Source organism: Corvus brachyrhynchos, unplaced genomic scaffold, assembly GCF_000691975.1.
Source record: "Corvus brachyrhynchos isolate BGI_N302 unplaced genomic scaffold, ASM69197v1 scaffold152, whole genome shotgun sequence".
Classification (NCBI taxonomy): domain Eukaryota; kingdom Metazoa; phylum Chordata; class Aves; order Passeriformes; family Corvidae; genus Corvus; species Corvus brachyrhynchos.
Genome location: NW_008237447.1, coordinates 8,417,462 through 8,439,636, shown reverse-complemented (window position 1 = coordinate 8,439,636; position 22,175 = coordinate 8,417,462). Strand labels below are relative to the sequence as shown.

The following is a 22,175-nucleotide window of genomic DNA, read 5'->3' as shown; positions in this document are numbered from 1 at the left end:
CTTTGGGAGAGAAACCTCCCTTGCTCTTTTAAAGGTATGAAAAACCCATGGACAAATTAAGTAAATAACTGTTATTGAAATTTCATTGATTATCCCTTCCATCAGTAACATTAATTGTGAGTTTTTCATAGAAAGAAGAGGGGTTTATGTCCTGGCTTGAAATCACTAAAATTGCACGACCATGTTACACTGCATATAAATCTTGGGAAAAAGCACATTTGAAAACTGGACTGAAGAAAATGGTGGATATTCCTCCTTCTCCAGCCTGATTTTGTTCACTCGAAGGTCCATATGGTGAGGTGCTGCTCTGCCTGCACCTACCCCAGGGCCAGGGTGCTGGGCCCTGATATGTTTTGGTGGCAGATGCCCAGCGCCTCCAGGTTGGACCCCCCTTCCTCCTGAGGAGAAAAGGAAAATCAGGGAGGCATCTACAGAAACAATATGTCAGTTCCTCGTAGCTTTGCTCCCTTGCTGCAGGTACCTAAGATGGGGCACTGTGTGCTAAAACCAGACCTCTTGTAAATATTTCATATTCCTGAGACAAGCAAAGAAGGCCTGTCACCACCCTGTGCATTTCTATTATTTAAAGGGTCACTAATCAAGCAGTGAACTTACCTTTCCGACAAATCTCCATACCAGACAATCAATATTCATCTGGTGCTAGCGGTACCCTTTCCCCACCCGCCCAGCACAGGGGTGCAAGCCGGACTGTCCTCCTCCTCCCTGGGGATTAACACAGCCTGGGCAACGAGCCCTGAGGACTCAGGAGGGTGTGCTGTGTCCAGCACCCCCAGGAAAAGGTTTGGAATTGTCACCAACTGCCGCAGCGGGTACAGTAGTGGCGGGACTAGGAAGGGTTAAAGTTTTGTCTGTGACACTGAAATTGAGGCCAGCTGTAGGTCATATTCATGTCCCAGTCACAGGAAAATGAACCTGTGAGACAGAACCTAATTATCTGCTAAACCAAAAGCCAGTCTCAGTTCAATAACTTACGACAGAGCTGGCAGCCAGATATAGTGTTGTCATGGTAACGCCGAAAAAAAATGCACTGCAGTAGAGAACAAGAAGGAAAAGAAGGAGACTGTAACCCTAAATATGCTGTAGCCGTTTGATCTTGGACAAGTGGATATGTCTAAAGAGCCAGATTGCTACAACTGTCAATCCACTTTAATATCCTCTATAATTACTGAAATGAAAAATGCAATTACAGTGTGCTCTGAGCTAAAAACCAGGAGTAACTGGCTAACTGGGAATTAATTTTAGAGGGAACAATATCGGTTTCTTTCCCCTCTCAACACTCATGGACTGAGAAGTATGGGGGGGCTGGAGAGCATAGACGCCTGCTTTCTGCTAGTCCAAAATCACTGCATGCCAATCAAACCCTTGCTTTTCCCTATCACCTTCCCCTCCTCCCTCTTCCATCCACAATCCGTTACAGACAAGGGAAAAGTTCAGTAGAGCAAAGCATAGAGATCTCGCTTTGTGGACTGCAATGTCTGAACTACGTGAAGTTACAGGCAGCTTGAGTTTAGAGCTCACAGAAAAACGTCCTGAGCGTGGCCCCTTACATGAGACACACAATAAGTAAGAGCACACCACAATGGACCCATGCTCCTGGAAGCCAGGGGTCAAGGGATCCCATCCTCCCAGCATGCTCCTATTGGGAGCTGAGCATAGCATCCTCAAGCAAAGCTGGTGCTGGATGTGGGGCTTTTTCCAGCTGAAGCCCTCCAGGCAGCAAAACAAAGGACATCATCCTTGGATTGCTCGCTGAGGTGGTCGGGCACATGGGCACAGACCAGCAGCTCAGCTGTGGACCACCAGCACCCTGCTCTGCCAGGCCCCTCGTCACAGCTGAAAAAAAGTTTATGGCAAATCAGACACAAGTGCGTACCAAACACAAAATCAAATTGTGCTTTGAAATATATATTCAAAAAGTCATATATCTATACATATATATATGTGCACATATTGCTTACTGCTGCGAGGACCACAAAACCAATCTCTGTTTGTTTTGGTCAGAGATGCAGATTTGATGTCGGAAAGATCAGCAGTGATTCTGTGAAAGAACATATATCTGTTTATGTGTATTAAAGACAGAGATTGGAAGTGAAACATCATGGTTAGAACAGTATAATTAAAGCAAATAAGCCACTTATTTGGCACTTCTGTATCGGTGTTTCCAGCTGGCTGCCAGAGCTATCTGTGCTTTTCAGAGCAGCTTGCTGAACAGTGAGACTTCACTCCCAGATGCTGGAAAGTACATGGTTTCAGACTCTCACATAGACATGCTATTCAGACTCAAAATGTTCTTGCCATTATTAATTGCTAGAGACTTCTGAAAAAATTACAGTATTTCAGATGGTCAAGATAGAAAAATCGTTTCCAACCTGAGAATGTGACCAGGAAATGTTATTGTCCTCATATTTTTACTCTGCACAGGCTTGCTTTCTTCTGACTGGGCAACTGAAGACCAGATTTGACATTTCTTTTCCAGAAAAAAAGCTTTTATTCTAGTAATAATGCTGTCTGAATAAAAAATACTCATTTAAGTATAGTGCCTTCTGAAGAAGGTTATGTATCAATCATTACTGAACAGTGCTGTGTATGTGTAATGAAAAAAAAGGAATATTCATTCAGCAGCATGTTATTGGCATTCTAGTTTTTTGAATAAAAAATGCAAAAAAAACCCCACCAAAAAAACAACCAAAACTCCACAAAACTCCACAGTCAACATATCATGTAGATCTTCATATCTCCATATAGTTTGACACCAGCATCCTGATCTTGTAAATATTTACCCTTAGTACCCACTCCATGAGTAGTTCAGTTGAGGTAGTAGATGTGTCTGGTATCGACAGAGAAGTGCAGCACGACCTTTCTACACCTGCACAGTTTTTGTCAGCAATAATGCAGATCAAAGGATGTCCATAGCAATATTTTCAATGAGCCAGCCTGACACTTGGCATACATAAGGTCTCCTAAGGTCTGCAGGTCCAAACGTGATTAGGGTGGTCATTAATTTGGTCTGATTTTCATCATGGAAAATATGAATGACCTCGTGCTTTTCTTTCATTGATATCTGTGTTTCTGAAATTTTAGCAACTTGTTTTTGTACCAGTCTGAGAATTGTGCTTAGTATTTTTAAATTGTTTAAAGGATTTTTTAGGAAAATGTCTTCTGTAACTGCTGGAAATTGGCTTTAATACACCAGTTTTCAGCCTTCAAGGAATCGATGTAAAAAGGTAACTCATTTTTGAGAGAAATTTCCCAACAAGGCCTCTGATTCTTTTCTACAAGGATCACTCTCACAGCAAATTCAGAGGCATGCAAATAATGCAAAAGAAGAGAAAAATTATTGGGAAAAGGTATTAACTTCAGCACAGGGAACAGAAATTCTGCTTCCATTTAAAAAACTAAACTGAAAAAGACCCTGGTCTTCACACATGGTAAAAGGAAAAAAGTCTTGATTTTGCTACTCAAATGTGCTTTGTTTCCCACCTGAGCCTGCAGACATCCTGAGACAGCACTTCCAAAACCAGTGGACGTCCCTTTCCCTCTCACTTACAAGGGTCTGCTGAGGAGAGACAGGCTCATCCTGGGGATGAAGCAAAGGAGAGTCGCAGTGTGGGTCTGCAGAACCTCTGTGCTCGCTGTGAGTCTGACAGGGCCACTCTTACAGCTGCAGCTTTTTCGGGAAAGAATCACCCACCCTCACCTGTGATGCTGGCAGCACACTTATCACTAACAAATCCCTGGATTGTACACTTTAAGCTGCTCATTGCAGCTATGAAAGGGGTAAGCTAGAGTACTGATATGTTTACACAGCTGAAATCCAAACGTGTGCCTCAGTTGGTGTTCTGACATTTGTTGAAAACAGACAAAAAAAAGACCAATTAATGAAAAATGAGAGCACCATTTTGTAGTGGCAGAAGCATTACAGACAGCTATTGGTTAAAAAGTCTACCTTTTAACATCAACATTAAAAAAAACATAAAGAAGAAATTAAAGAAAGAGAAGCCATGACCTGACCATTATAGCAGTAACTGTGGTCAAATGCTGTCTTGTGTCCCTGTATGAAACTCCAGCTTTCATAAACCTGAGCTACACCAATTTTATTAATCTGTGTTTTTATCCAACATCCTGAAAATACAAACTCAAAAAAATGAAGCTGGTTGTAATAATCACAATGGAGTATTTTAAGGCAGTATTTTAATTTTCTGAACAAAATAGTTTGAAGTTCTCCAGATTACAATGGAATGGGACAGGTAACACAGGATTTGGTTTCCTATGTATTAAGTGCCTGTTGCCTTTTGTAATGATTTGAAGCATCTGAGACACCAGTATGAGGCTGGCAGATATGTCACACAGTCCCAATGGACTTGCCATCTTTGGGAGTACCACCAGTAGGATGCCCTGAGGCAAATGGCAACTGTAACTTTACATTTTCTAAACATTTCTAATGACTTACAGCTCCTCCAAAGTCCCAAGCACTAAATTTGATCCAGGTCTGAAAGAAATACCAAGTAACCACATGAATCCATTTTGATTTGTCTCATCAGCTGCACTGTAATTTCTCCTAACAAACTGGCATTATACTGCGGAGTGGCTTTATTTAGTCTAACCCTCCAAAAATCAGCACTTACTATTAGATGTTAAATTTTGTTCTAAAAATGAGAATTCAATCACTATATTAAAAAATGAGAATTGTGAATTACTTCAGGTAGAGTTTTTGGTAATATCATACAATTTACAAATTTTGATGCTATAGTTCCTTTAAAAAAGTCACAAATAGCTGACATGAATTATCCAATAAAGCTGCTATATTAAAAGCTAAAATCTCTGTTTAAACTAAGCAGTTAATATTTAAACTCATGTTCCATTAAAAATATGCCAGGATAGTTTTGCATCAAGTTAAATGATAAACAGTGAGGCCACTTGATTTGTTTCCATTTTTGTTGCAGTTTTTAGATCCTGAGCAAACCAGCTGAACATTACATTTCTTTGCTTGAATCTAAACAGAACCTTTCAGTCTTGGAATATAGACAATTTAGACTCTTTTTTCCAGAGCTAGCATTCTGCTTTTGTACAGTCTTCAATGTAAACTTCTCATCTTGTTCTTGAAACCTGTAACTAGGTAGGAATGATGTTCTGACAAGGGAAATGCTTTCCAGGGTTCACTACATAGTTCCTCATGTAATTTGGGAATATGTTAAGTGCAAAAGGATCCACCTCATAGTATGGAGCCTTTTGAAAGTGGAAATAGTTTAAGAAAGTGTTTTGTAAGGATGGTGGCCACTCTTCAAAATGTTTAAATTTGATGATGACATTTTAGTGCCTGAAGCCAAAGGCTCGCCTTGACTTTAACAAGGTCAAAGAATTCCTTTACAGAAACTACAAGGCTGCAAGGTACCTCTGTCTTCCAGAACATGCTTTGTACTGATAAAAACATCACAGTGCCAAATGTCACAGTTCTGATCTAATCCACCTTTAAGTCCCTCCATTGCACAGAACAGTGTGTGTCTGGAAAAGTTTGCCAGTAAGCTACATGCATCAGAAAAAAACATTGGCCCCAGGTAAAATCTGTCATATAACTGAACATTAAAATTCTCTCTGCCAAGAAAACACTTAGAGAAAACATATTAGGTGAGCATAATGTTGCAGGTTACACAGAGGCATTGCACCTTGGAAATCCATGAAAACCACTTACTCATAGCTCCAACATTTTCTCAGTCTTCCTTGGATGCAAATGAATCTGCAGAACATGGAGGTATTTGTAATCAAGAAAAGATACCATTGTTATCACACCAAAAGTTCAGAAAATTAAAGCACAAGTAATTAAACACATGCACAAAAGAAAGGAAAAAATCTGCCAAGGGTGCTTAAATATGTTGGTACCAGCTATTAGTCACTGCATTGAATTCCTCAGGAGACAGAAAAAAACCCCCACAACAGAGAAGTATCACTTTACTTGTCCTGATCTTATCCCTTTCCCTGGGCATGTCCTAGTGGCTATTGTCAGAGGGAAAGGATTCTGGGCTAGATGCTAGCAATCTGCTAGATTGTTAGCATTTCTTTCCACGCCAGAAATGTTTTACTGCTCCTTAAGATGTGCTGCAATAAAGCCCATGGACAGTGTCTAGACACAGCACAGAGCTACGGCCTTTCAAAGTCATTTGATGCACTTGGGGCTGTGTTACACATGCATGGTTTTAATGAGTTTCTTACAGGTTTTCCAGGAGTACTGTGCAGCAGGCAAGAGACACACAAAGAGAGAGAAATCCTTACCTTTGATTTCACACCTGTTGCTACAGACACTGCAACGTGTTTCACACTATCCTGTTTAAGGGGCTTAAACATGGAATGGCCATCAGATATTTTTAATCCTCTGTATGCTAAGGATGCTTTTCCTTTCTTAGTTTCACATAGGAATGCATCTGTTGGCAAATTTAGGCACAGCTTACTCATTGGCATAGATTCTCATACATGCATTACCTTACGCCACCTTCCTTTTTTTAACCAGTGTCTTCTAGATGATTTTGTTTTGCCAAGTAAGAAAATTGAAATTTTGCACAACGTGGTAGCTCCTCATAAAACTACTGGAAAGAACATTTCCAGGTTGGTTTTGGACCTTCAGTCACTGGAGGTCTGATGCCATTTCAAAGCCTTCACCTTGGGCAGTGGCCTTGCTCCAAAAGGGGTGTTGTGCTACATATCAGAGCAGTTGAAGTGAAGGAAGCTTGGGATAGTATTTACTTACACTGGTTAGTGCAACAGTTTCATGGGTACTACAATCACTAAGCTCATTCCCCTCCCTCCTTGAATGGGGAATATCTCGTCTTTACAGTACATTCTTATAGATCAGGCAAAAGAAAAACAAAATAAAAAGTACAGCTGAAATCTTTAGAACTTCTGGGCCATTTTTGTTACAGAAAGGCTGTTACAATCATGAAAATTTATTGCACAATGGGAACTCCTGGTGTGCCAATACTGCCACCCCTTTGGAGTACCCCACAGGAATTCACATGCAGGACAGCAGGGCTGTGGCATCACATGCTTTGAGCCTGCCTTTTCATCCTTCCAGTGCAGGACAGCTACTGCCTTTGGAGGTGGGAAAAAGGTAAGGTAGGTCCAGGAGCTGTGCCCATCACCTTCAGCAGGCTGTCAGAAAAGGGAGTTTCTTTCTCCATGATACCAGGTCCTGTGATGCACTGCACACATGTGTATTTCTGTAATCTTGCACTGTACGTAGGAAAACAGAGTTGTTGTCCAGCCAACTAATCCTTCAACAAAATCATGGAAATTCTGAATAAGGCACAAAAAAAGGACCATGTTTGGAGTATCCCAAGATTTGTGAAATGAAATTGATTTCCATTCAAATCAGGTCTTTTACTCTTCTTGAAAATGTCAGGGTGTCAGCCTTGGCCATTACCGGACTGTGATTTATAGTTGAGGCAGAGTGATAATACTCAGGTGACTGTCTGGAACTGTACTGCCGTGTCTGGAAAGGCTACAGATGACAGCTTCCTCCTTTCTTAACCAACTTGCATTGCTTATCTAAGGTCAGTCTTTCCCCCCCGTCCCTGCTCCCCAAACACATGATAGGAAAATGATAAAACATATAGGGTTGCAGATATACTGAGATCAGACAAATAAGCCTTGTGAAGGGACTGGGTTACAGAACTCTGGAGAAACACATTAAAAATAATCCTTTAGCTAGCTACATCCTAGTTGTTTGGATGGATACCTGTAAAATGTGAGACTGATTGCCTGGCTTCAACACATGGGTATGTTTTAATCCATCTGTAGGATCTATTTCTGTAACTCAAGCATACAAGAACACAGAAAATGCTGAAACCAACTAAGCTTTCAATAGTAAGAATAATAGAGCTGCTGTCATTTCCTTCTGAAATTAAACACAATTTGTTCAATAAATAGATTAATGGAGGTCAAAACCTACCTGGTTACTAATTACTCAAAGAATGATAAGCTAATTCTGTTATTTCTCCCATTGACATAAGGTTTTGCTTAAATAAAGGCAACAGAAGTACTTAACAGTTTAGGTGATAAACACCTACTAATTTTTGCTGGAATTGGGCACCTTCAAATACCTCAAACAAGACTTTTACAAATCTTTTTCTCTCTTTATTCCTTTAGCTATACTTGTGCTCTGAGTATAGTGAAGCAAAGAAGAGAAACAATAAGATAAATGAGCAAGTAAGTCAAACAAAAGAGGAATTACTAGCTAGCTAGTCATACCATTCCTGGCATCAGCTCACTCATTCTACTATGCATATTTGCAGAGGATATTGACAAAAAGGGAAAGACTCAAACAAGAACAAGCAACATGGTCTGATCTTCCCACAAAACTTAGAGTAAGACAATGAAGACAATCTCATTCGCTTTTCAGTGAAAATCCTAAGAGGAGGAAGGAAGCAAATGACCATTTAAATTGTCAGGAAAATTTTTTGTAGCTGGAAACTGATGCTAAACATATTCTAATTAGAAATAATGCCTATGTTTTTAATATTGATGTAGTAGACTACTGGGACACTGTTCCAGGGGGTTATTCTCTGCCATCCCAAATTATAAATATACATGCTAACCAAACAGAAATTGTTGGTGTTGACGTGGGAGTTGCTTGGTGAATGCTTTGGCATGTTTTATGGAGGAAGTCAGACTGGATGATTGAGTTTGCCTTGGCAGCGGACAGGATATTTCTGCTGTGTGTGGGAGACACAAGGAAGGAGAGCAAGGGGGAGGGAAAAGGAGGGAAAGAAAGAAAAGAAAGGAAGAAAGGGAAGAAAGGAAGGAAAGAAAGAAAGGGAAGAAAGGAAGAAAGGAGGAAAGGAAGAAAGAAAAGAAAGAAAAGAAAGAAAAAGAAAGAAAAAGAAAGAAAGAAAGAAAGAAAGAAAAAGAAAAAGAAAGAAAGAGAAAGCAAGCAAGCAAGCAAGCAAGCAAGCAAGCAAGCAAGCAAGCAAGCAAGCAAGCAAGCAAGCAAGCAAGCAAGCAAGCAAGCAAGCAAGCAAGCAAGCAAGCAAGCAAGCAAGCAAGCAAGCAAGCAAGCAAGCAAGCAAGCAAGCAAGCAAGCAAGCAAGCAAGCAAGCAAGCAAGCAAGCAAGCAAGCAAGCAAGCAAGCAAGCAAGCAAGCAAGCAAGCAAGCAAGCAAGCAAGCAAGCAAGCAAGCAAGCAAGCAAGCAAGCAAGCAAGCAAGCAAGCAAGCAAGCAAGCAAGCAAGCAAGCAAGCAAGCAAGCAAGCAAGCAAGCAAGCAAGCAAGCAAGCAAGCAAGCAAGCAAGCAAGCAAGCAAGCAAGCAAGCAAGCAAGCAAGCAAGCTAGTTTCTTGCCTAGTCCATGTAAGGTGCAAGTCCTGTGTGGTACCAAGTTTCCTGGTTTATTGAATGGCACATGGTAGCTGGAAGCAGAGAGGATATAGGATGCCATCCATGGCACTCATGGATGGCATTCAGCCATAGGTTTTACCACAGGCAGAAGAGTCTGCAAGTCCTCTCAGAAGACTACTGCAGGTATTAAATTCTGCTGTCATTTCATAATCCAAGCTGAAGGATTTTTTCACCATGGTAAAACCACCCAGGATTGAGACACACACATTAGACTGCTTCATACAAAAATGATGAGCCAGAGACTTTCTGCGGAGCTACTTCTTTGCAATTTCTTTCTTACTGGCTATGACAGAAGATCATTGGGACCATTAAAAATATTAATCTAAAAAATGTAAATGTGCATGTCAAAACAAATCTGTAGAATTTAAATGGATCCCATAGCTTGTCCAGATGCAACTCTCTCTCTTTCCAACCACTTCAGTAAGTTACTGTGAACAAATGAAGGACAAACAGCAGAAAGAAGATGGTAAAAGAAATGTATAAAATGTTCCCTCACACTGCCACACTAAATCATGACCTTCTGCTTTGCTAATATTTGCTTTATACAGAGGTCTCAGAGCTCCAATAAAAGGTCCCCCTGTGACAGTCACTGCACTCCCATTAGTGAGTGGTGTCCCTCACATGAAAGAGTCCATGGTCTGCCTGGACAGCACTGGGAAAATGGCAGGGAAGGAAAGTAAAGGCTCGAGGGAACTTGTCTGTATTCATGCTGGGTGCCAGGAAGTGACCCTGAATCTTTAGCCATCGATGCAGCAAAGACGAGCACGTAGGCAGCAGTTTGGAAACATTTCAAACGGTTTTAAAAGTGTTAGTTATTGCATGTAGTAATTTTGATTTCCCACTAGCATTTAGGGAATGATTACCAAATTTCAGAAAGCCAAGCTGCAGCCTTTGGAATTTATTAACTCATAAAAGACTACCAAACCTCAACACTCAGATACTGGCAACACCCACAAGAAATCTAACCCTCTGAGTCAGCCAGGAGAGGTTTCCAATGCTGCACTGGTAACCTGCTTCACTTCTAAACATCCAGCCATTGTTTAAAAAGCGGGTGCCTCGATGGCTCCTAAAACATCAATATTTTGACCATACTCCTCTATTTCAGAAGGATACATAAGTTTGAGAATTAAGATCCAAAATAATATGCCAACATAATAAACAACAGAAAAGCACAGTCTCCTACGTTTATTTAAAATCTAACAGTAAATCTAACTCCCTGAATACCCCAGTGTGTGTATATAAATATACCAGCAAGAGCTATAAGCACTGTGTATCCTCAGACTTGTGACAAATCTTCCCAACAGAGGGATGAACCCTGTGTTTGCAGTGGAAAGCTATAAATCCCACCACAAAATGGCTGTGCCAGCCATTTCACATGCTGGGCTTGCTGAGTGCTGATTCCTGTGCTGTTGGGACACCATGCCATAGGGATGGAGAGGTGCCGTGTCTGGATTAGGCTCATGCCAGCTGCTGCAGGATGGCTGCACTGTGTGAGTTTATGGACCTGCCTCCCGTATGCCCAAAGCAGAACTAGGCTCCCTGAGAGCAAGGGCCCACTGTCAAAACTTCTGGAAATATGAATCTCGCTGAATGCTGGTAGCACAAGTTTCATGCACATCACCAGCAGAAGCTACCCCTGCTGAAGAGAACAGCAGAAAATTGTCCCATAGCCTGCTTCCCCAATCACAGCTATTAAATCTGATGTTCCACAAATGAACCTCCATTCTGATTGTGCAGAGATCAGGAGTATCATGCCATTCTTCAAAAGAAAAGGAGAAAGAAGAGCTTTATCTGGAAAACTGCAACCAGCAACCTAATACATAACCTCTGACTGCTGGTTGTTTCTGAATGGGGCCAAGGCAGGAGATGCAGATTCTGCAAATATTTACAGGTAGGGGCAATTTATACGTCCTTCAAGATGAACCACTGTGGAGAGAAATGCAAACAATGGGAGAAAGGCTAATTTAAACTCTTAGGAGAACAAAGCCAGCATCTTGTAGGGCCTTACCGTGGGGCTGTGGAAGGGGCTGAAACAAAGAGATGAAGAGAAGAGGAGGAGAGGTGATTGTTACTCACTAGTAATATTGTGATTCTATTTCACAGAATAACTTTAGCAGAAGAAAAGCAACCACCTTGTCCAATTCTCTGCTGTACCTACACCCACATGGACAGAAGCATTTTAGAAGTAGAGAGTAAGTGAGGATCCCACAATCAAACTTTTTCTAGGCACAAAGTTTTCCCTTGCACTTCAAAGGCAGTTTGCAGAGGAGAGAGAGTGTAGAGGAACAGACAGTGAACCATGAAGACTTTTCATCTGCTAACTGTCTCACTTGTATGAAAATCAGTATATAAATCGGATAAACAGAATCTATTTTTTTATGCATTGAAGGCACTCACTTCATCTGATTTATTGTCATCCGATGGAAATGCTTTGAATAAAGTGATACACTATGAAGAAATGCATTCTACTAGGAAATGCTTGAGTTTGAAATTAAATCCCGTGCTAAACTTTTCAAGAAGTATCTACCTTCACTGAAGTCTTTTCATGTCCCTGGTTATTTCTACTTTAAACTTCTCATTTATTGTACTTTAAGCCCCATCAGTGAATGTAAATGGGGTTTCACTATACGTTTAGTGCATTCAAGCATTCTTTGTTACAGTTCCCACCCTGCTGCATTATGTGAGCTCTGCCACGGAAGTCCAGCAGTCGGTTTGTTTTCTGCTATTAATAAAAGAACCTACTTTTCCCCACTTCTTTGAAGAAGTTGAAAGGGCTACATGTTAGAGGGGGAGGTGGTGGGGAACAGACTGTGGTGTAATCCCCAAACGCAAATGCTGTCTAGATTAGAAACCTCCCTGAAGAAAATTTACAAATGCTAAGACTGTGCTTTTTGTGTGATGAACACTAGAGCAATAACTTAGCCACATACTGAGTTCTGCTTAATGCTTAGGGAGCCTACTAGGTGAAAGGAATTAAATGAGAAAAAAAAAAATCTTCCAGTTGGCTCTGTGCCGATACCATCCAACCCTTTCAGTATCCGGTGACTTACTAATGCAACTATTTTCATATGTATTTCATCACTGAGGTATCTTAATATAATACTTAGGAATCTGTTAAAATAATAATAACAAACACACAAATGGGATTTACACTTTGCCAGTGTTTTTACATAGTCCAGGAAAAGCTTAATTAAAGGGGTGGGATGTGTCTCTGCTGAATAGCTGTTTTTCCTTCATACCTTCCCATGCATGACACGCACACATCCAAGAAAAGAAGTTGGGGGTGGTGGTGGTGGAAGAAAACCACCCAAAACCAAAACCAAAATTACCAGCCCTAAACTACTCAGCACAACCCTGTTGATTTGCTTGGCCATTTAAATAAATGAACATGCTCTTTGTAGAGAATCACAGCCCCAGTGCAACAGCTAATGAGTAAAAGTACAGAATATTATCTGCCTTGTTCCCTATAGGATGCTCATATTGCTCAAACTATCATTGCCATATCTAGTTTATCCCACAATTACAACTAATCCTTAACTCCTAAATAAGTAGGAACAGGCACTTCTGAAAGCCTACCAGATAAACTTTAGTCTATAATCAACTGTAAGATTCTGCAATTAGTTTTAAATCCTGCTTAATAGGTTAAAAATGTTTTTAAAGATGAAATAATTTTATTAGTGTTGATTTTATTAATCTGACGTTCACTTACTCTCTAAGGCTTCCATACTCCATCCACTTGTTGCTGCTCAGGCACTGCAAGTGAAGCTCATCAACCAATTGAGCTGGATTCTGGTCAGAATATAACTCACCAAAAGAATCACTCTAGTGTTGCCAAGGAGTGCAACAACACAGCATCCAACCAACTCTGAAGATGCCTATTATAATCATCAAACAATGAAAAAACTTAACAAGGTGATGAATGCCTCAGATACATTGTTTGGATAAAACCACTTTACATGAACATAATAAAATAAATCTGCTTTTAACTGAGTGATACAGTTTCAGCTGGCATTTTTATAGTATTCCAGATATGTTTTTTCTATTGTGTGACTACGTAGCTAGTCATAGACCTCAGACAGCAGTCGTTCTTTCTTTCTTATTTTTCTTTTTTGTAGGCTACATTTGGTCCCTAAGAGGAGATGACTGCTTTTCAGTGTGAAATTATGTACCTAGTCAGGAATTGAGCATAATCATCACATGGGCGAATCGAAACGATGGCTACATTTACTGCCTACAGAAATTTCTGCTGCACTGCATATTAACACACTGAAAATGTTGTGTTAGCTTATCGTGGATGTGCTGATTTTCATTACCCACGGAAATGCAGAACATCTTCTGTTAAACCTCACTGACATTTTTCATCAAGTGAATAGAGCAATGCCCTGAAATGTGATAATTGTAGATTCTTTAGTTATACAACTTCGAGTAAAATATTCTTCCCTCTAATTCCAACAGTAATTAACTTGGATTGGAATTCCCTTGACTCATGTAGCAGTCTTCAGCACTGTATTAATGGATCCTAGAGTTTATATGGTTTGAAAAGGAATCCTGTCCCATATATGTAATACTATATGAAGGTGCTAAGGACTTTCAGGCTAATGAAAAGAATTGATCAAATCACCCCAACTTGAGCTATGAGCTTTTTTTTTTTTTTTTTTTATTGTTTGGGTGAAATATGAAATGCTATATTGCTGAAACTTAAAATGCCTCAAAAATGAAGCTCCAGAAAATTGTTGCATCTCCCATGAAGACTAAAAATTAAAGTAGACAATTAGCATAATAATAACTCAATTGTACATGGCAGACAAAAGAGAAGCTAATACTTCCCTCTGCTTTTTGACTGATGTTTTGTTGGGCTGTAGCTAAACAGCACTTTAAGTTGACAGTAAATTAGCAAACAATATGAGGGAGGAAAAAAGAAAAAAAAATCATGTAGGGGTTAAGATGTTTATGTAAAACAGTGATTTTCCTTTTTAAAATTAAAACGTACAAATAAGCTGGTGTCAGAGCCTAGGTGATCCTTCATTTCCACCGCATTGAGCAGGCTCCCATCAGCAGCAGACAGCCGCTAATATATGCGTCTGGCTCAGTCTGCTCTACCAACTAGGAACCCATCGAATTGTTAATATCAGTCCTTTTTTGTATGCACCACACATCTTTTTCACTCTCTCTCTCTCTTCCTCCCCCTTTGCAAGAGCCTGTGTTTTTGTTTTTTGTTTTTGTTGTAGCACAAGCTGATTACTCCAAAATCACATATTAAAGGGCATTTAAATGCATTTTGCACTGAAACAACATCAAGTCATATAGAAATATATGATTCCTATACATGGAAATAGATACAAATTCTGTACATATATCTAAGCATAACATACTGAAGATGATGCTTTCTATTTATTTGTGCTAATAGAGACAGCTTTCATGTACTGTCACTGGGTAAATGGGACTGCTTGCTGCATGGTCTCTGTAGGCGTTGTCACGTAGTCCCAGGACATGGAAACACCTTGTTGATCTTGGTGGAAATCCTGCCTGAGTGAAGACCCTGCTTCTCCTTCCCCTTCATCTACCCCTGCCCTACCTGTGTACCTGAGGTTGGGCTGGCTGTGGGGAGACTGGGGAAGAAGGGGGAGCAGGAAAAGAGGAAGGCAGTGCGCCAACTTTCCCATCACTGTGGCAAGGGGCAGCAATGAGTATGATGGGCAGAGCGGAGCCACTGGAGTCATCCCAGTTCAAGCAGTAATGCAGAGGCAGGGCTGCATATTTACGACTTTTGCTGGAGCACCAAATAAGCCAGGCAGGGGTTTCTAATGACTCATTTTCTTCTCACTCTCAATGCAGGGCAGAGTGTAGTTGAAATCTTCAGGCTGACAGAGACAAAACGTTTCACACCACAGTTTCACCTTCATTGTACATACAGTGCTAAATGCAAAATTATTTCAGAGTGCTGAATGTGAACTATCCTCATTCAAGTAAATTTTGCTGATTGAGAAATAAATGCAATGACAATCTTTAATATGCATAGATGGGTGCATCGTACAGCTGATTAAATCTATAAGGATCTTTATTTTGATAAATACTATGGGAAATTTAAATTGTATATAGATGTATATACCAACACACTATATAGTTTTATCTCATTATATAGCTTGAATGAACAGAATATGTGTTCACCTGCCCAGTATCTTAAATAACCTGTTTTCAGTATTGAAAACTGCTACAGAATATGTGTAAATTTCTAACAAAGTGCTTCACGAGTGTAGCACCTATCTGAGTCCATTTGTCTTTCCTATACACATTCAGATCTACTTTTCCAATATTGCCTAAACAGAAGCCAATGTTGAATATCACGTCTGTGTTAAAAAAGTTACCTCAATATCTAAATTTTTACATGTAGCTCTTTTGGGTGTTCTTAGCATGTGGGATTGACAGTTTACGAAGAAAAGAATTACATATTTACAGGAACTGTATCATCACTGAAATTGCTAAGGCAATATTTTTTATGACTATTTAAAGACTAATTATATCTTGAGCAACTTGAAAACTATGTACTGTGCATAGTTTCTGTCTCTTAAGAAAACAAGACAAGAAGAAAAAGTATTATACTAACAGATAAGAGCAATTTATTTTAACAATAGTGTTGATGCTTACAATAAAACACAATTCCTCCCACACAAGTGGAAAAAATATACTGCAGCCAAAATACGACTTTTGAAATGAACAAATAGTTTAGATGCCTGATCTGTGTGAAGCCTTTGTTTCATTGAAGTCTGATGTATCAACAAGGTCCTGCAGCATCTTGGTTAGACACAGGAAACAGAGAAAAATGATTCAGAACTAACTCACTTATAAAATATTAAGAAATACATATCAAATGATGTGTTTTAGATCAGAAGTTTGAGAAAAATAAGCAGTGCAGAATAACTCGTGCTTGTGAATCTTCTTACGCAAAGTCAGTGAGGTACTTAACACATGAGGGACAAGCTAAAGCTCACACTGGCTTTTTTCAGAGAGGTAAAAAATACAAGAAGTGATGGAGAAGTTAGAAGTTGAGACTGGGGCTTAGAGCATTGTGGGTTCACTTTAAATCGAACAGGTACAAGAAATATGGTTCTGAGTGCAAAGGGATTTTAATGTTGCAGTATGATTTTTAAACCAATATTCTCTTTCAGTTTAAAATGTAAATTAAATGAGAGAATATACTAAATGCCATATTGTGTTCCCACTAGAACAAAGAAAAGGAATGGCAACTAACTACAAAATCCTCTTTGTCCCATGTTACAGGAAAAGCTAAGCAACAGTTTTCCTGTAGACTGAAATCATTATTCAAACAATAGAATGAATGTTTTCTAGGCCTTAAACATCAGTGTCTATGTTTTATGTTTTAAAAATCACTTGATGCTGTAACAGTAAGGATGAATATATACTTTGCGGTAGTTATATATCAGAATTGTCTACAATAATAATAATAGTAGTAATATTATGGCTGGAAGTCTTCTGTATATTTTAGTATCTCTTTTGAGTGGGGGTTTTGTTGTTTTTGTTGTTTGGGGGGGGGTTTAGGTGCAAACTAACATTCAGGTTAAATTTTAATTCTAAATATTACTGGACATCTAGTCCAGTTTTCTAAACATATAAATATGTAACATCCTAGTGTTGCACAATGGGTAACAGTTGTTCAGATTTTTTTTCTTTTTTTTTCTTTTAGGAACAGTTCTGATGCTTAACATTTGAAATAGGTATATTTTCCTTTTTACCCTTCCAGGCAAGGAAAGCTCCTTTGGTTCTCTAAATTCTGCAGAGAAACAATCACAGTCCAAAGCTGCTGGTTCCCCTCCGCCTAGGTCCCAAGAGCCTGACTTGTGATTGTTGCTAAAAACCTCACAAGTTAGGGTCTCAGGGACTAGGAAAAGTCCGATATGATCCAGTAGAATTCGTCTTCCAATAAACTGAATTGTTTAGTAGTCATAATCGCTGTCAGCAAAACTTTCACTGCTATTGTTAAATAGAAAAAAAACCAAACCCGAAAGAAACCCTAAAAACAATGTCCCCCACCCCCCCAAATCACCACCACCTCCTTCCCCCCAAATAAACAAACCACAGTTTCAAGTAGGGGGCAGAAAAGATCAAATAAGCAGGCAAGACACATACATACATTCAAACAATGTATCAGCTGACCGAACAGACTTTTCTGAGAGTATAGTCCTTAACTTTTGAAAAGAAAAACCAAGGAACACAGGAAAAAAATCTTCACTGCCTTGTCTCGCAAGTAGCTGTGTTACTATAATGCATCAGAGGGAAGCGTCTACAAATGGGTTAAAATCTGCTTCCAGCAGATTTGTACAGTAACAATTTTATTCTATTTCCTTAATGCCTGAAAGAAGGATTAAATGCTTGTTAAGGGGGTTCTAATTGAAATATTTCCCCATTATACTTTTAGTCCTACTGTTCAGGTGGGCCCTGGGTTGCAGAGTACTTTAAACCCATTCACGATGCAAGGATAACCTTTGGGCGTGTATTCACTTTTTGCCTCTTCCCCACGTTCAACATTTAATCCTTCTACAGACTGCTAGAAAAAGCTTCTTCCTTTCCAATGGCAAAACTAGCCTTCACTCCATAAGCTGCAGAAAACATTGACATGCAGAGATTGTTGTCACTTGAACCAGATTACTTAAAGCACACATAACTTTCAAATACTGTCGATACAGTAAGAAGAAATGCTCGGATTTCCCAAATAATTTTGTTCTGAAGCCGAACACTTTTAATGGCACAACCACAATCCTGAACTACTTTTGCATTCATTCTCCTCCGATCTTTAGCCTTGTTTGCAGAATGAAAAAGAAAATTTCTACTTTAGGGACAGGATCCATCGTGGCTTTTTTTTTTTCCTCCATCAGATCCCAGAGCAAAAGAAACTGCAGCCATAAAGGTCCTAGCCACTGGAGCAGAATCTGGCATAGAAAACTCAGTGCTCTTCGGGAAGCCGTTCAGCTTTAAAAAGGAAGAAAAAAAGAGAAGGGGGGGAAGAATTAGAATCTCTGCTGGTCGAACAGGTGAACCATCCATTTACAAGAAAGCTGTACAGAGTGCTCTGCTGAAGAAAAGATTTGCCAGTGCCCCCCACCCCCACCCCTGCCCTTCACCCTCCCCTCCAGACTGATACTTCAGATTTCAGAACATTTTGGATTATTTACAATATTATTTCAGCTGATGATATAATGCAACATTATATAAGAGCCGTTTCTTTGTCACTGTGCACCATTCAATCAGTTATGCCTCAGACACAAAATAGTTAAATGAAACAAAATATATATATAAGAGAGAGATATATATGTATAGCAGTCCCTAGATTTCATTCAATTTCTTTTTTTAAAGCTGATCATGATTTAACAAACAATTTTGACCACAGCTTTCAAATCAATAATTAGAATGAAAAATCTCTCCCCTCTATAAATATGACATTAACATAATTATACCACCCCCATCGCATAGACCCATCCTCTTTAGGGAATACATCTGATGCTCTGAAGATGGAAATCAGTCAGATTTTAGTTGCTCTCAAACGTACCTTTGCTTCTCACTGACTGACTGGCTTTACCTTCCATGCACACACACGGTCACAGCACACACACGCACACACACACACATGCGCACACACACACACACACACGCACAGAAAGGCACGGCAAAGCAGCGGATGCTGACTCAGAGCAGTTGTGTGTGGAGGGGGTGGTATCGGCTGGTATTTTCACTGCACTCATCATTAACATTAACTCACTCTCTAGCATCCACCCTCTCTCAGACCTGCTGGACTGCAGCATTTGCATGACGCTGTCACTCTAGCCCTTGTGGGTCAGATGTTAGAAGAAAAAAAAAAAAACCTCAAGGCTCTCATAAGGAATGCCTTCATTTCTTCCAAAGGGTCCCTCTTCTTATTTTTCCACCTTTCTACTTCCTCTGTTGCTGTGTCTCAGTTGTTTGACATCTTTCCGGAAGAAAATGTCTTGAGCTGCAATAAGCCAGTAGTCAGTCGGTCCTCCCCTCACCTCACACTCCTATTCCCACCCCCTTTTTTTCCTAATCAATAAGACAGATCTCCAAATGCAGTTGTGAAAACAGGCTCTGACACACAGACTTTCATCCTCGATCCTCTGCCTCAGGAATAGCAGGCAAGCCAGGCTCACACGTGATGTAGAGAGAAATAATGCCAGTAATTCTTGAACAGTCTTAGGAGTTTATTCTACGCCTTCTTCATTTTTTCCTTTGCTCGAATAAATACCAGTGGGAAGGACAAACTAGCTCTCAAAAGCTACAAGGATTCATTTCTTCAGAAAATAATGAACATTAAAAGACTAATATTAATCTTCCCCAAAATTAATGCTATCTTCCCCCCGCCTTCATTGTACTCTTTATAAGTAGGAATTGTCTCATAGCCAAAACCCTGCCAGGGTCTGAATCACCATTCACTGTGCTGAAATCGTGAGTTTCTGGGCTTCAATTGGCATTTAACTGGACTAAGCAAATTTTTTCCTCTTTTTTTTTTCTCTTTTATTTTAGACTTCTTAGTTAAAATAAAATAAAAAATAGAAGCTGCTTGCGTCAGAGGGAGCACTGCAACAGAACAATGGCAATACACCCGCACCACCACACTGAGTACTGAAAATGCATGTTCGAGCCCTACTTGTGTATTTTTCTGTATGGTATTTGCTCCGTTTTGGTAGAGAAGTCTGAAAGCATACACATACACCGAATACACACACAGAGAAACTCAAGACGCGTATAGAACATACACAACACAAAACAAAGCACAAAGGCTGATAACTGAAACACAGGCACGAGTTGTCTGACAGGCTATGAAAATCCACAGAGCGTAATTATTGTGTGCATTTTTACCTTGTTCCTTTGTTCTTAAGGCAAGGGACTTTAATGGCTTACGGTGTTGACAGTCTTTCGGCTTTTCCCTTTTTTACGCCAACAGTATTTGGGAATTACTTTTCCAGACAATACCACACCACTGTGATTCGCGGTATAGAAATTATTTACCGGGGGGGGGGACAGGTGATACGCAATTCACCAGCCAATTCTCAGAGCTGCCTGGTGCTGTGGAAGCCCTCGGCATAGCCGGGCGGGCAGGTCCCAGGATGCAGCGCTGCAGTCCCGGCTCAGGTAGCCTTTTGGCAACCTTATGGCAGCAGCAGCCAGTGGGAAGGGCATCCACTTGCAGGAAAGGTCCAAAAGAAAATACCACACAGCCCCAAAGTAAAGGAAGGAAGCCAAAATGCCAGGTACACGCCCTAAGCCCGGTTAGTGCGCACTTGGGATCAGCCGTGGTGATGGTGATTAATTTCTTGGGAGAAGGATGGAGGAAAGTAGACAATTAGGAAACAGTTAAGTTGTAATCTCAGAGAAAGGGAGAGACGGAGACAGACACACACCCACAGACAGAGAGCGAGCGAAGAACGCCAAGCATGAGACAACAAAAACAAGACCAAAATCAGATTTGGGAAACTGAAAAAATACAGGATTACAGCATTCAGCTTAGCATTTACTGAGGTATAAAAAAAAAAGAAAAAAATTACCACATGCACAGCATGGCTTAAAATACTTATTGCCATCAACAGCCTGTGACGGATGCCGGCTTCTTACTGCTATACGTACATTAGATTGGTCATCGCCTCTTAATCTCCTTTTGCTCAGACCCATCCATTTTTTGCTGCTCCAGCATCTGTGCCCTTTATGCTTTTTTTCTGTATAGTTACCCACAATACCCTGGATAAATTAATGTCATGACCTCGCTACGGCTATCAGACAGAAAAAAAAGTCTACTATTTTAATAATTGAACGTGCGCGTACAGCAAACTGCCTACTGATAGCCCAGCTTTGTGGACTGCCTCCAAAAGCAGCCTTTGCTAGCTCTGCGAATCAGAGACAACAGATGCAAATACTGGCCACAGAGCCCCAGCTCTCTTCCTTGCCTTTTTTTTCAAAAAACCCACCCTTTGCAGTCTGCGCCACTTCATTTTCCCTGTGCCTGTCCCCTCAGTGGTTAAAAACATTAGCCTGATGAAATTAGAAGCTTCTGAATAAAAGGATGAAGATGAGTGAAAATTATAAACAGCTGCAGATTCTGGAAATTTATAACCAAACAGTGAGTAGGGAAGAGTACCCAGGTTCAAGTGCTGAGCCTCACTTGGGAGTACCTCTGGGGCCAATGGGACTGCAGACTAGATTAAATCAATAGTCGTCTGAAACGAGATGTCGTAATCAATCAGCTCAATTACCACTGTCATAGATCTGGGCTTAAGGTCTTTCCTGATTCCACTCTTCTAATCATTAACCCTTATACATCCTCATAATAGGAACCCACACTTGCTCTGCTGCCCTACCTTCAGACCATCAAAGTTTAGCTTAGCATTTTCCCCTTTTTTTCCTTTCCCTATTTAAAAAATATAAGAGTGGGTCAGCAAGAAATATTTTAAATGTGAATATGGTGAGATTGGATGCACTCCTTTAAGTGTACCTATTATATATGTGCTGCTGTGCACTTATATATTATTATTATGCCTCCGGGAGTGGCTGGGTGGATCAAAGACTGCTGTTTAATTAACATTCAACTCAGCTGTTTCCTTGGAGATTAAAAATAGAAGACTAGTTGAATTAAACTGAAGCTGTTCACTCCTTTCGCTAATCCAATATTACAGAACCCTCCTCCCCTCAACCAAGTTAGAAACAACTCATTTCTGGTTAATCAGCCACCAGGAAAATCCATTTTCAGTTT

The 22,175-nt window shown here is 40.1% G+C and overlaps 1 protein-coding gene across 3 annotated transcripts in view; it reads right to left on the bottom strand.

Annotated features, from left to right (window-relative positions):
- Positions 1-22,175, bottom strand: part of LOC108446061 — a 238,112-nt gene that overhangs the window by 78,663 nt on the left and 137,274 nt on the right. For 2 of the 3 annotated variants that reach the window (XR_001861170.1, XM_017731527.1), the window contains one exon: positions 15,998-18,388. The exons of the other annotated variant lie outside the window; for it this stretch is intronic. The gene's annotated coding sequence lies outside the window, so the exon portion shown is untranslated. Of the gene's footprint in view, positions 1-15,997; positions 18,389-22,175 lie in introns of those variants that run through there. 3 annotated transcript variants of the gene reach the window in all.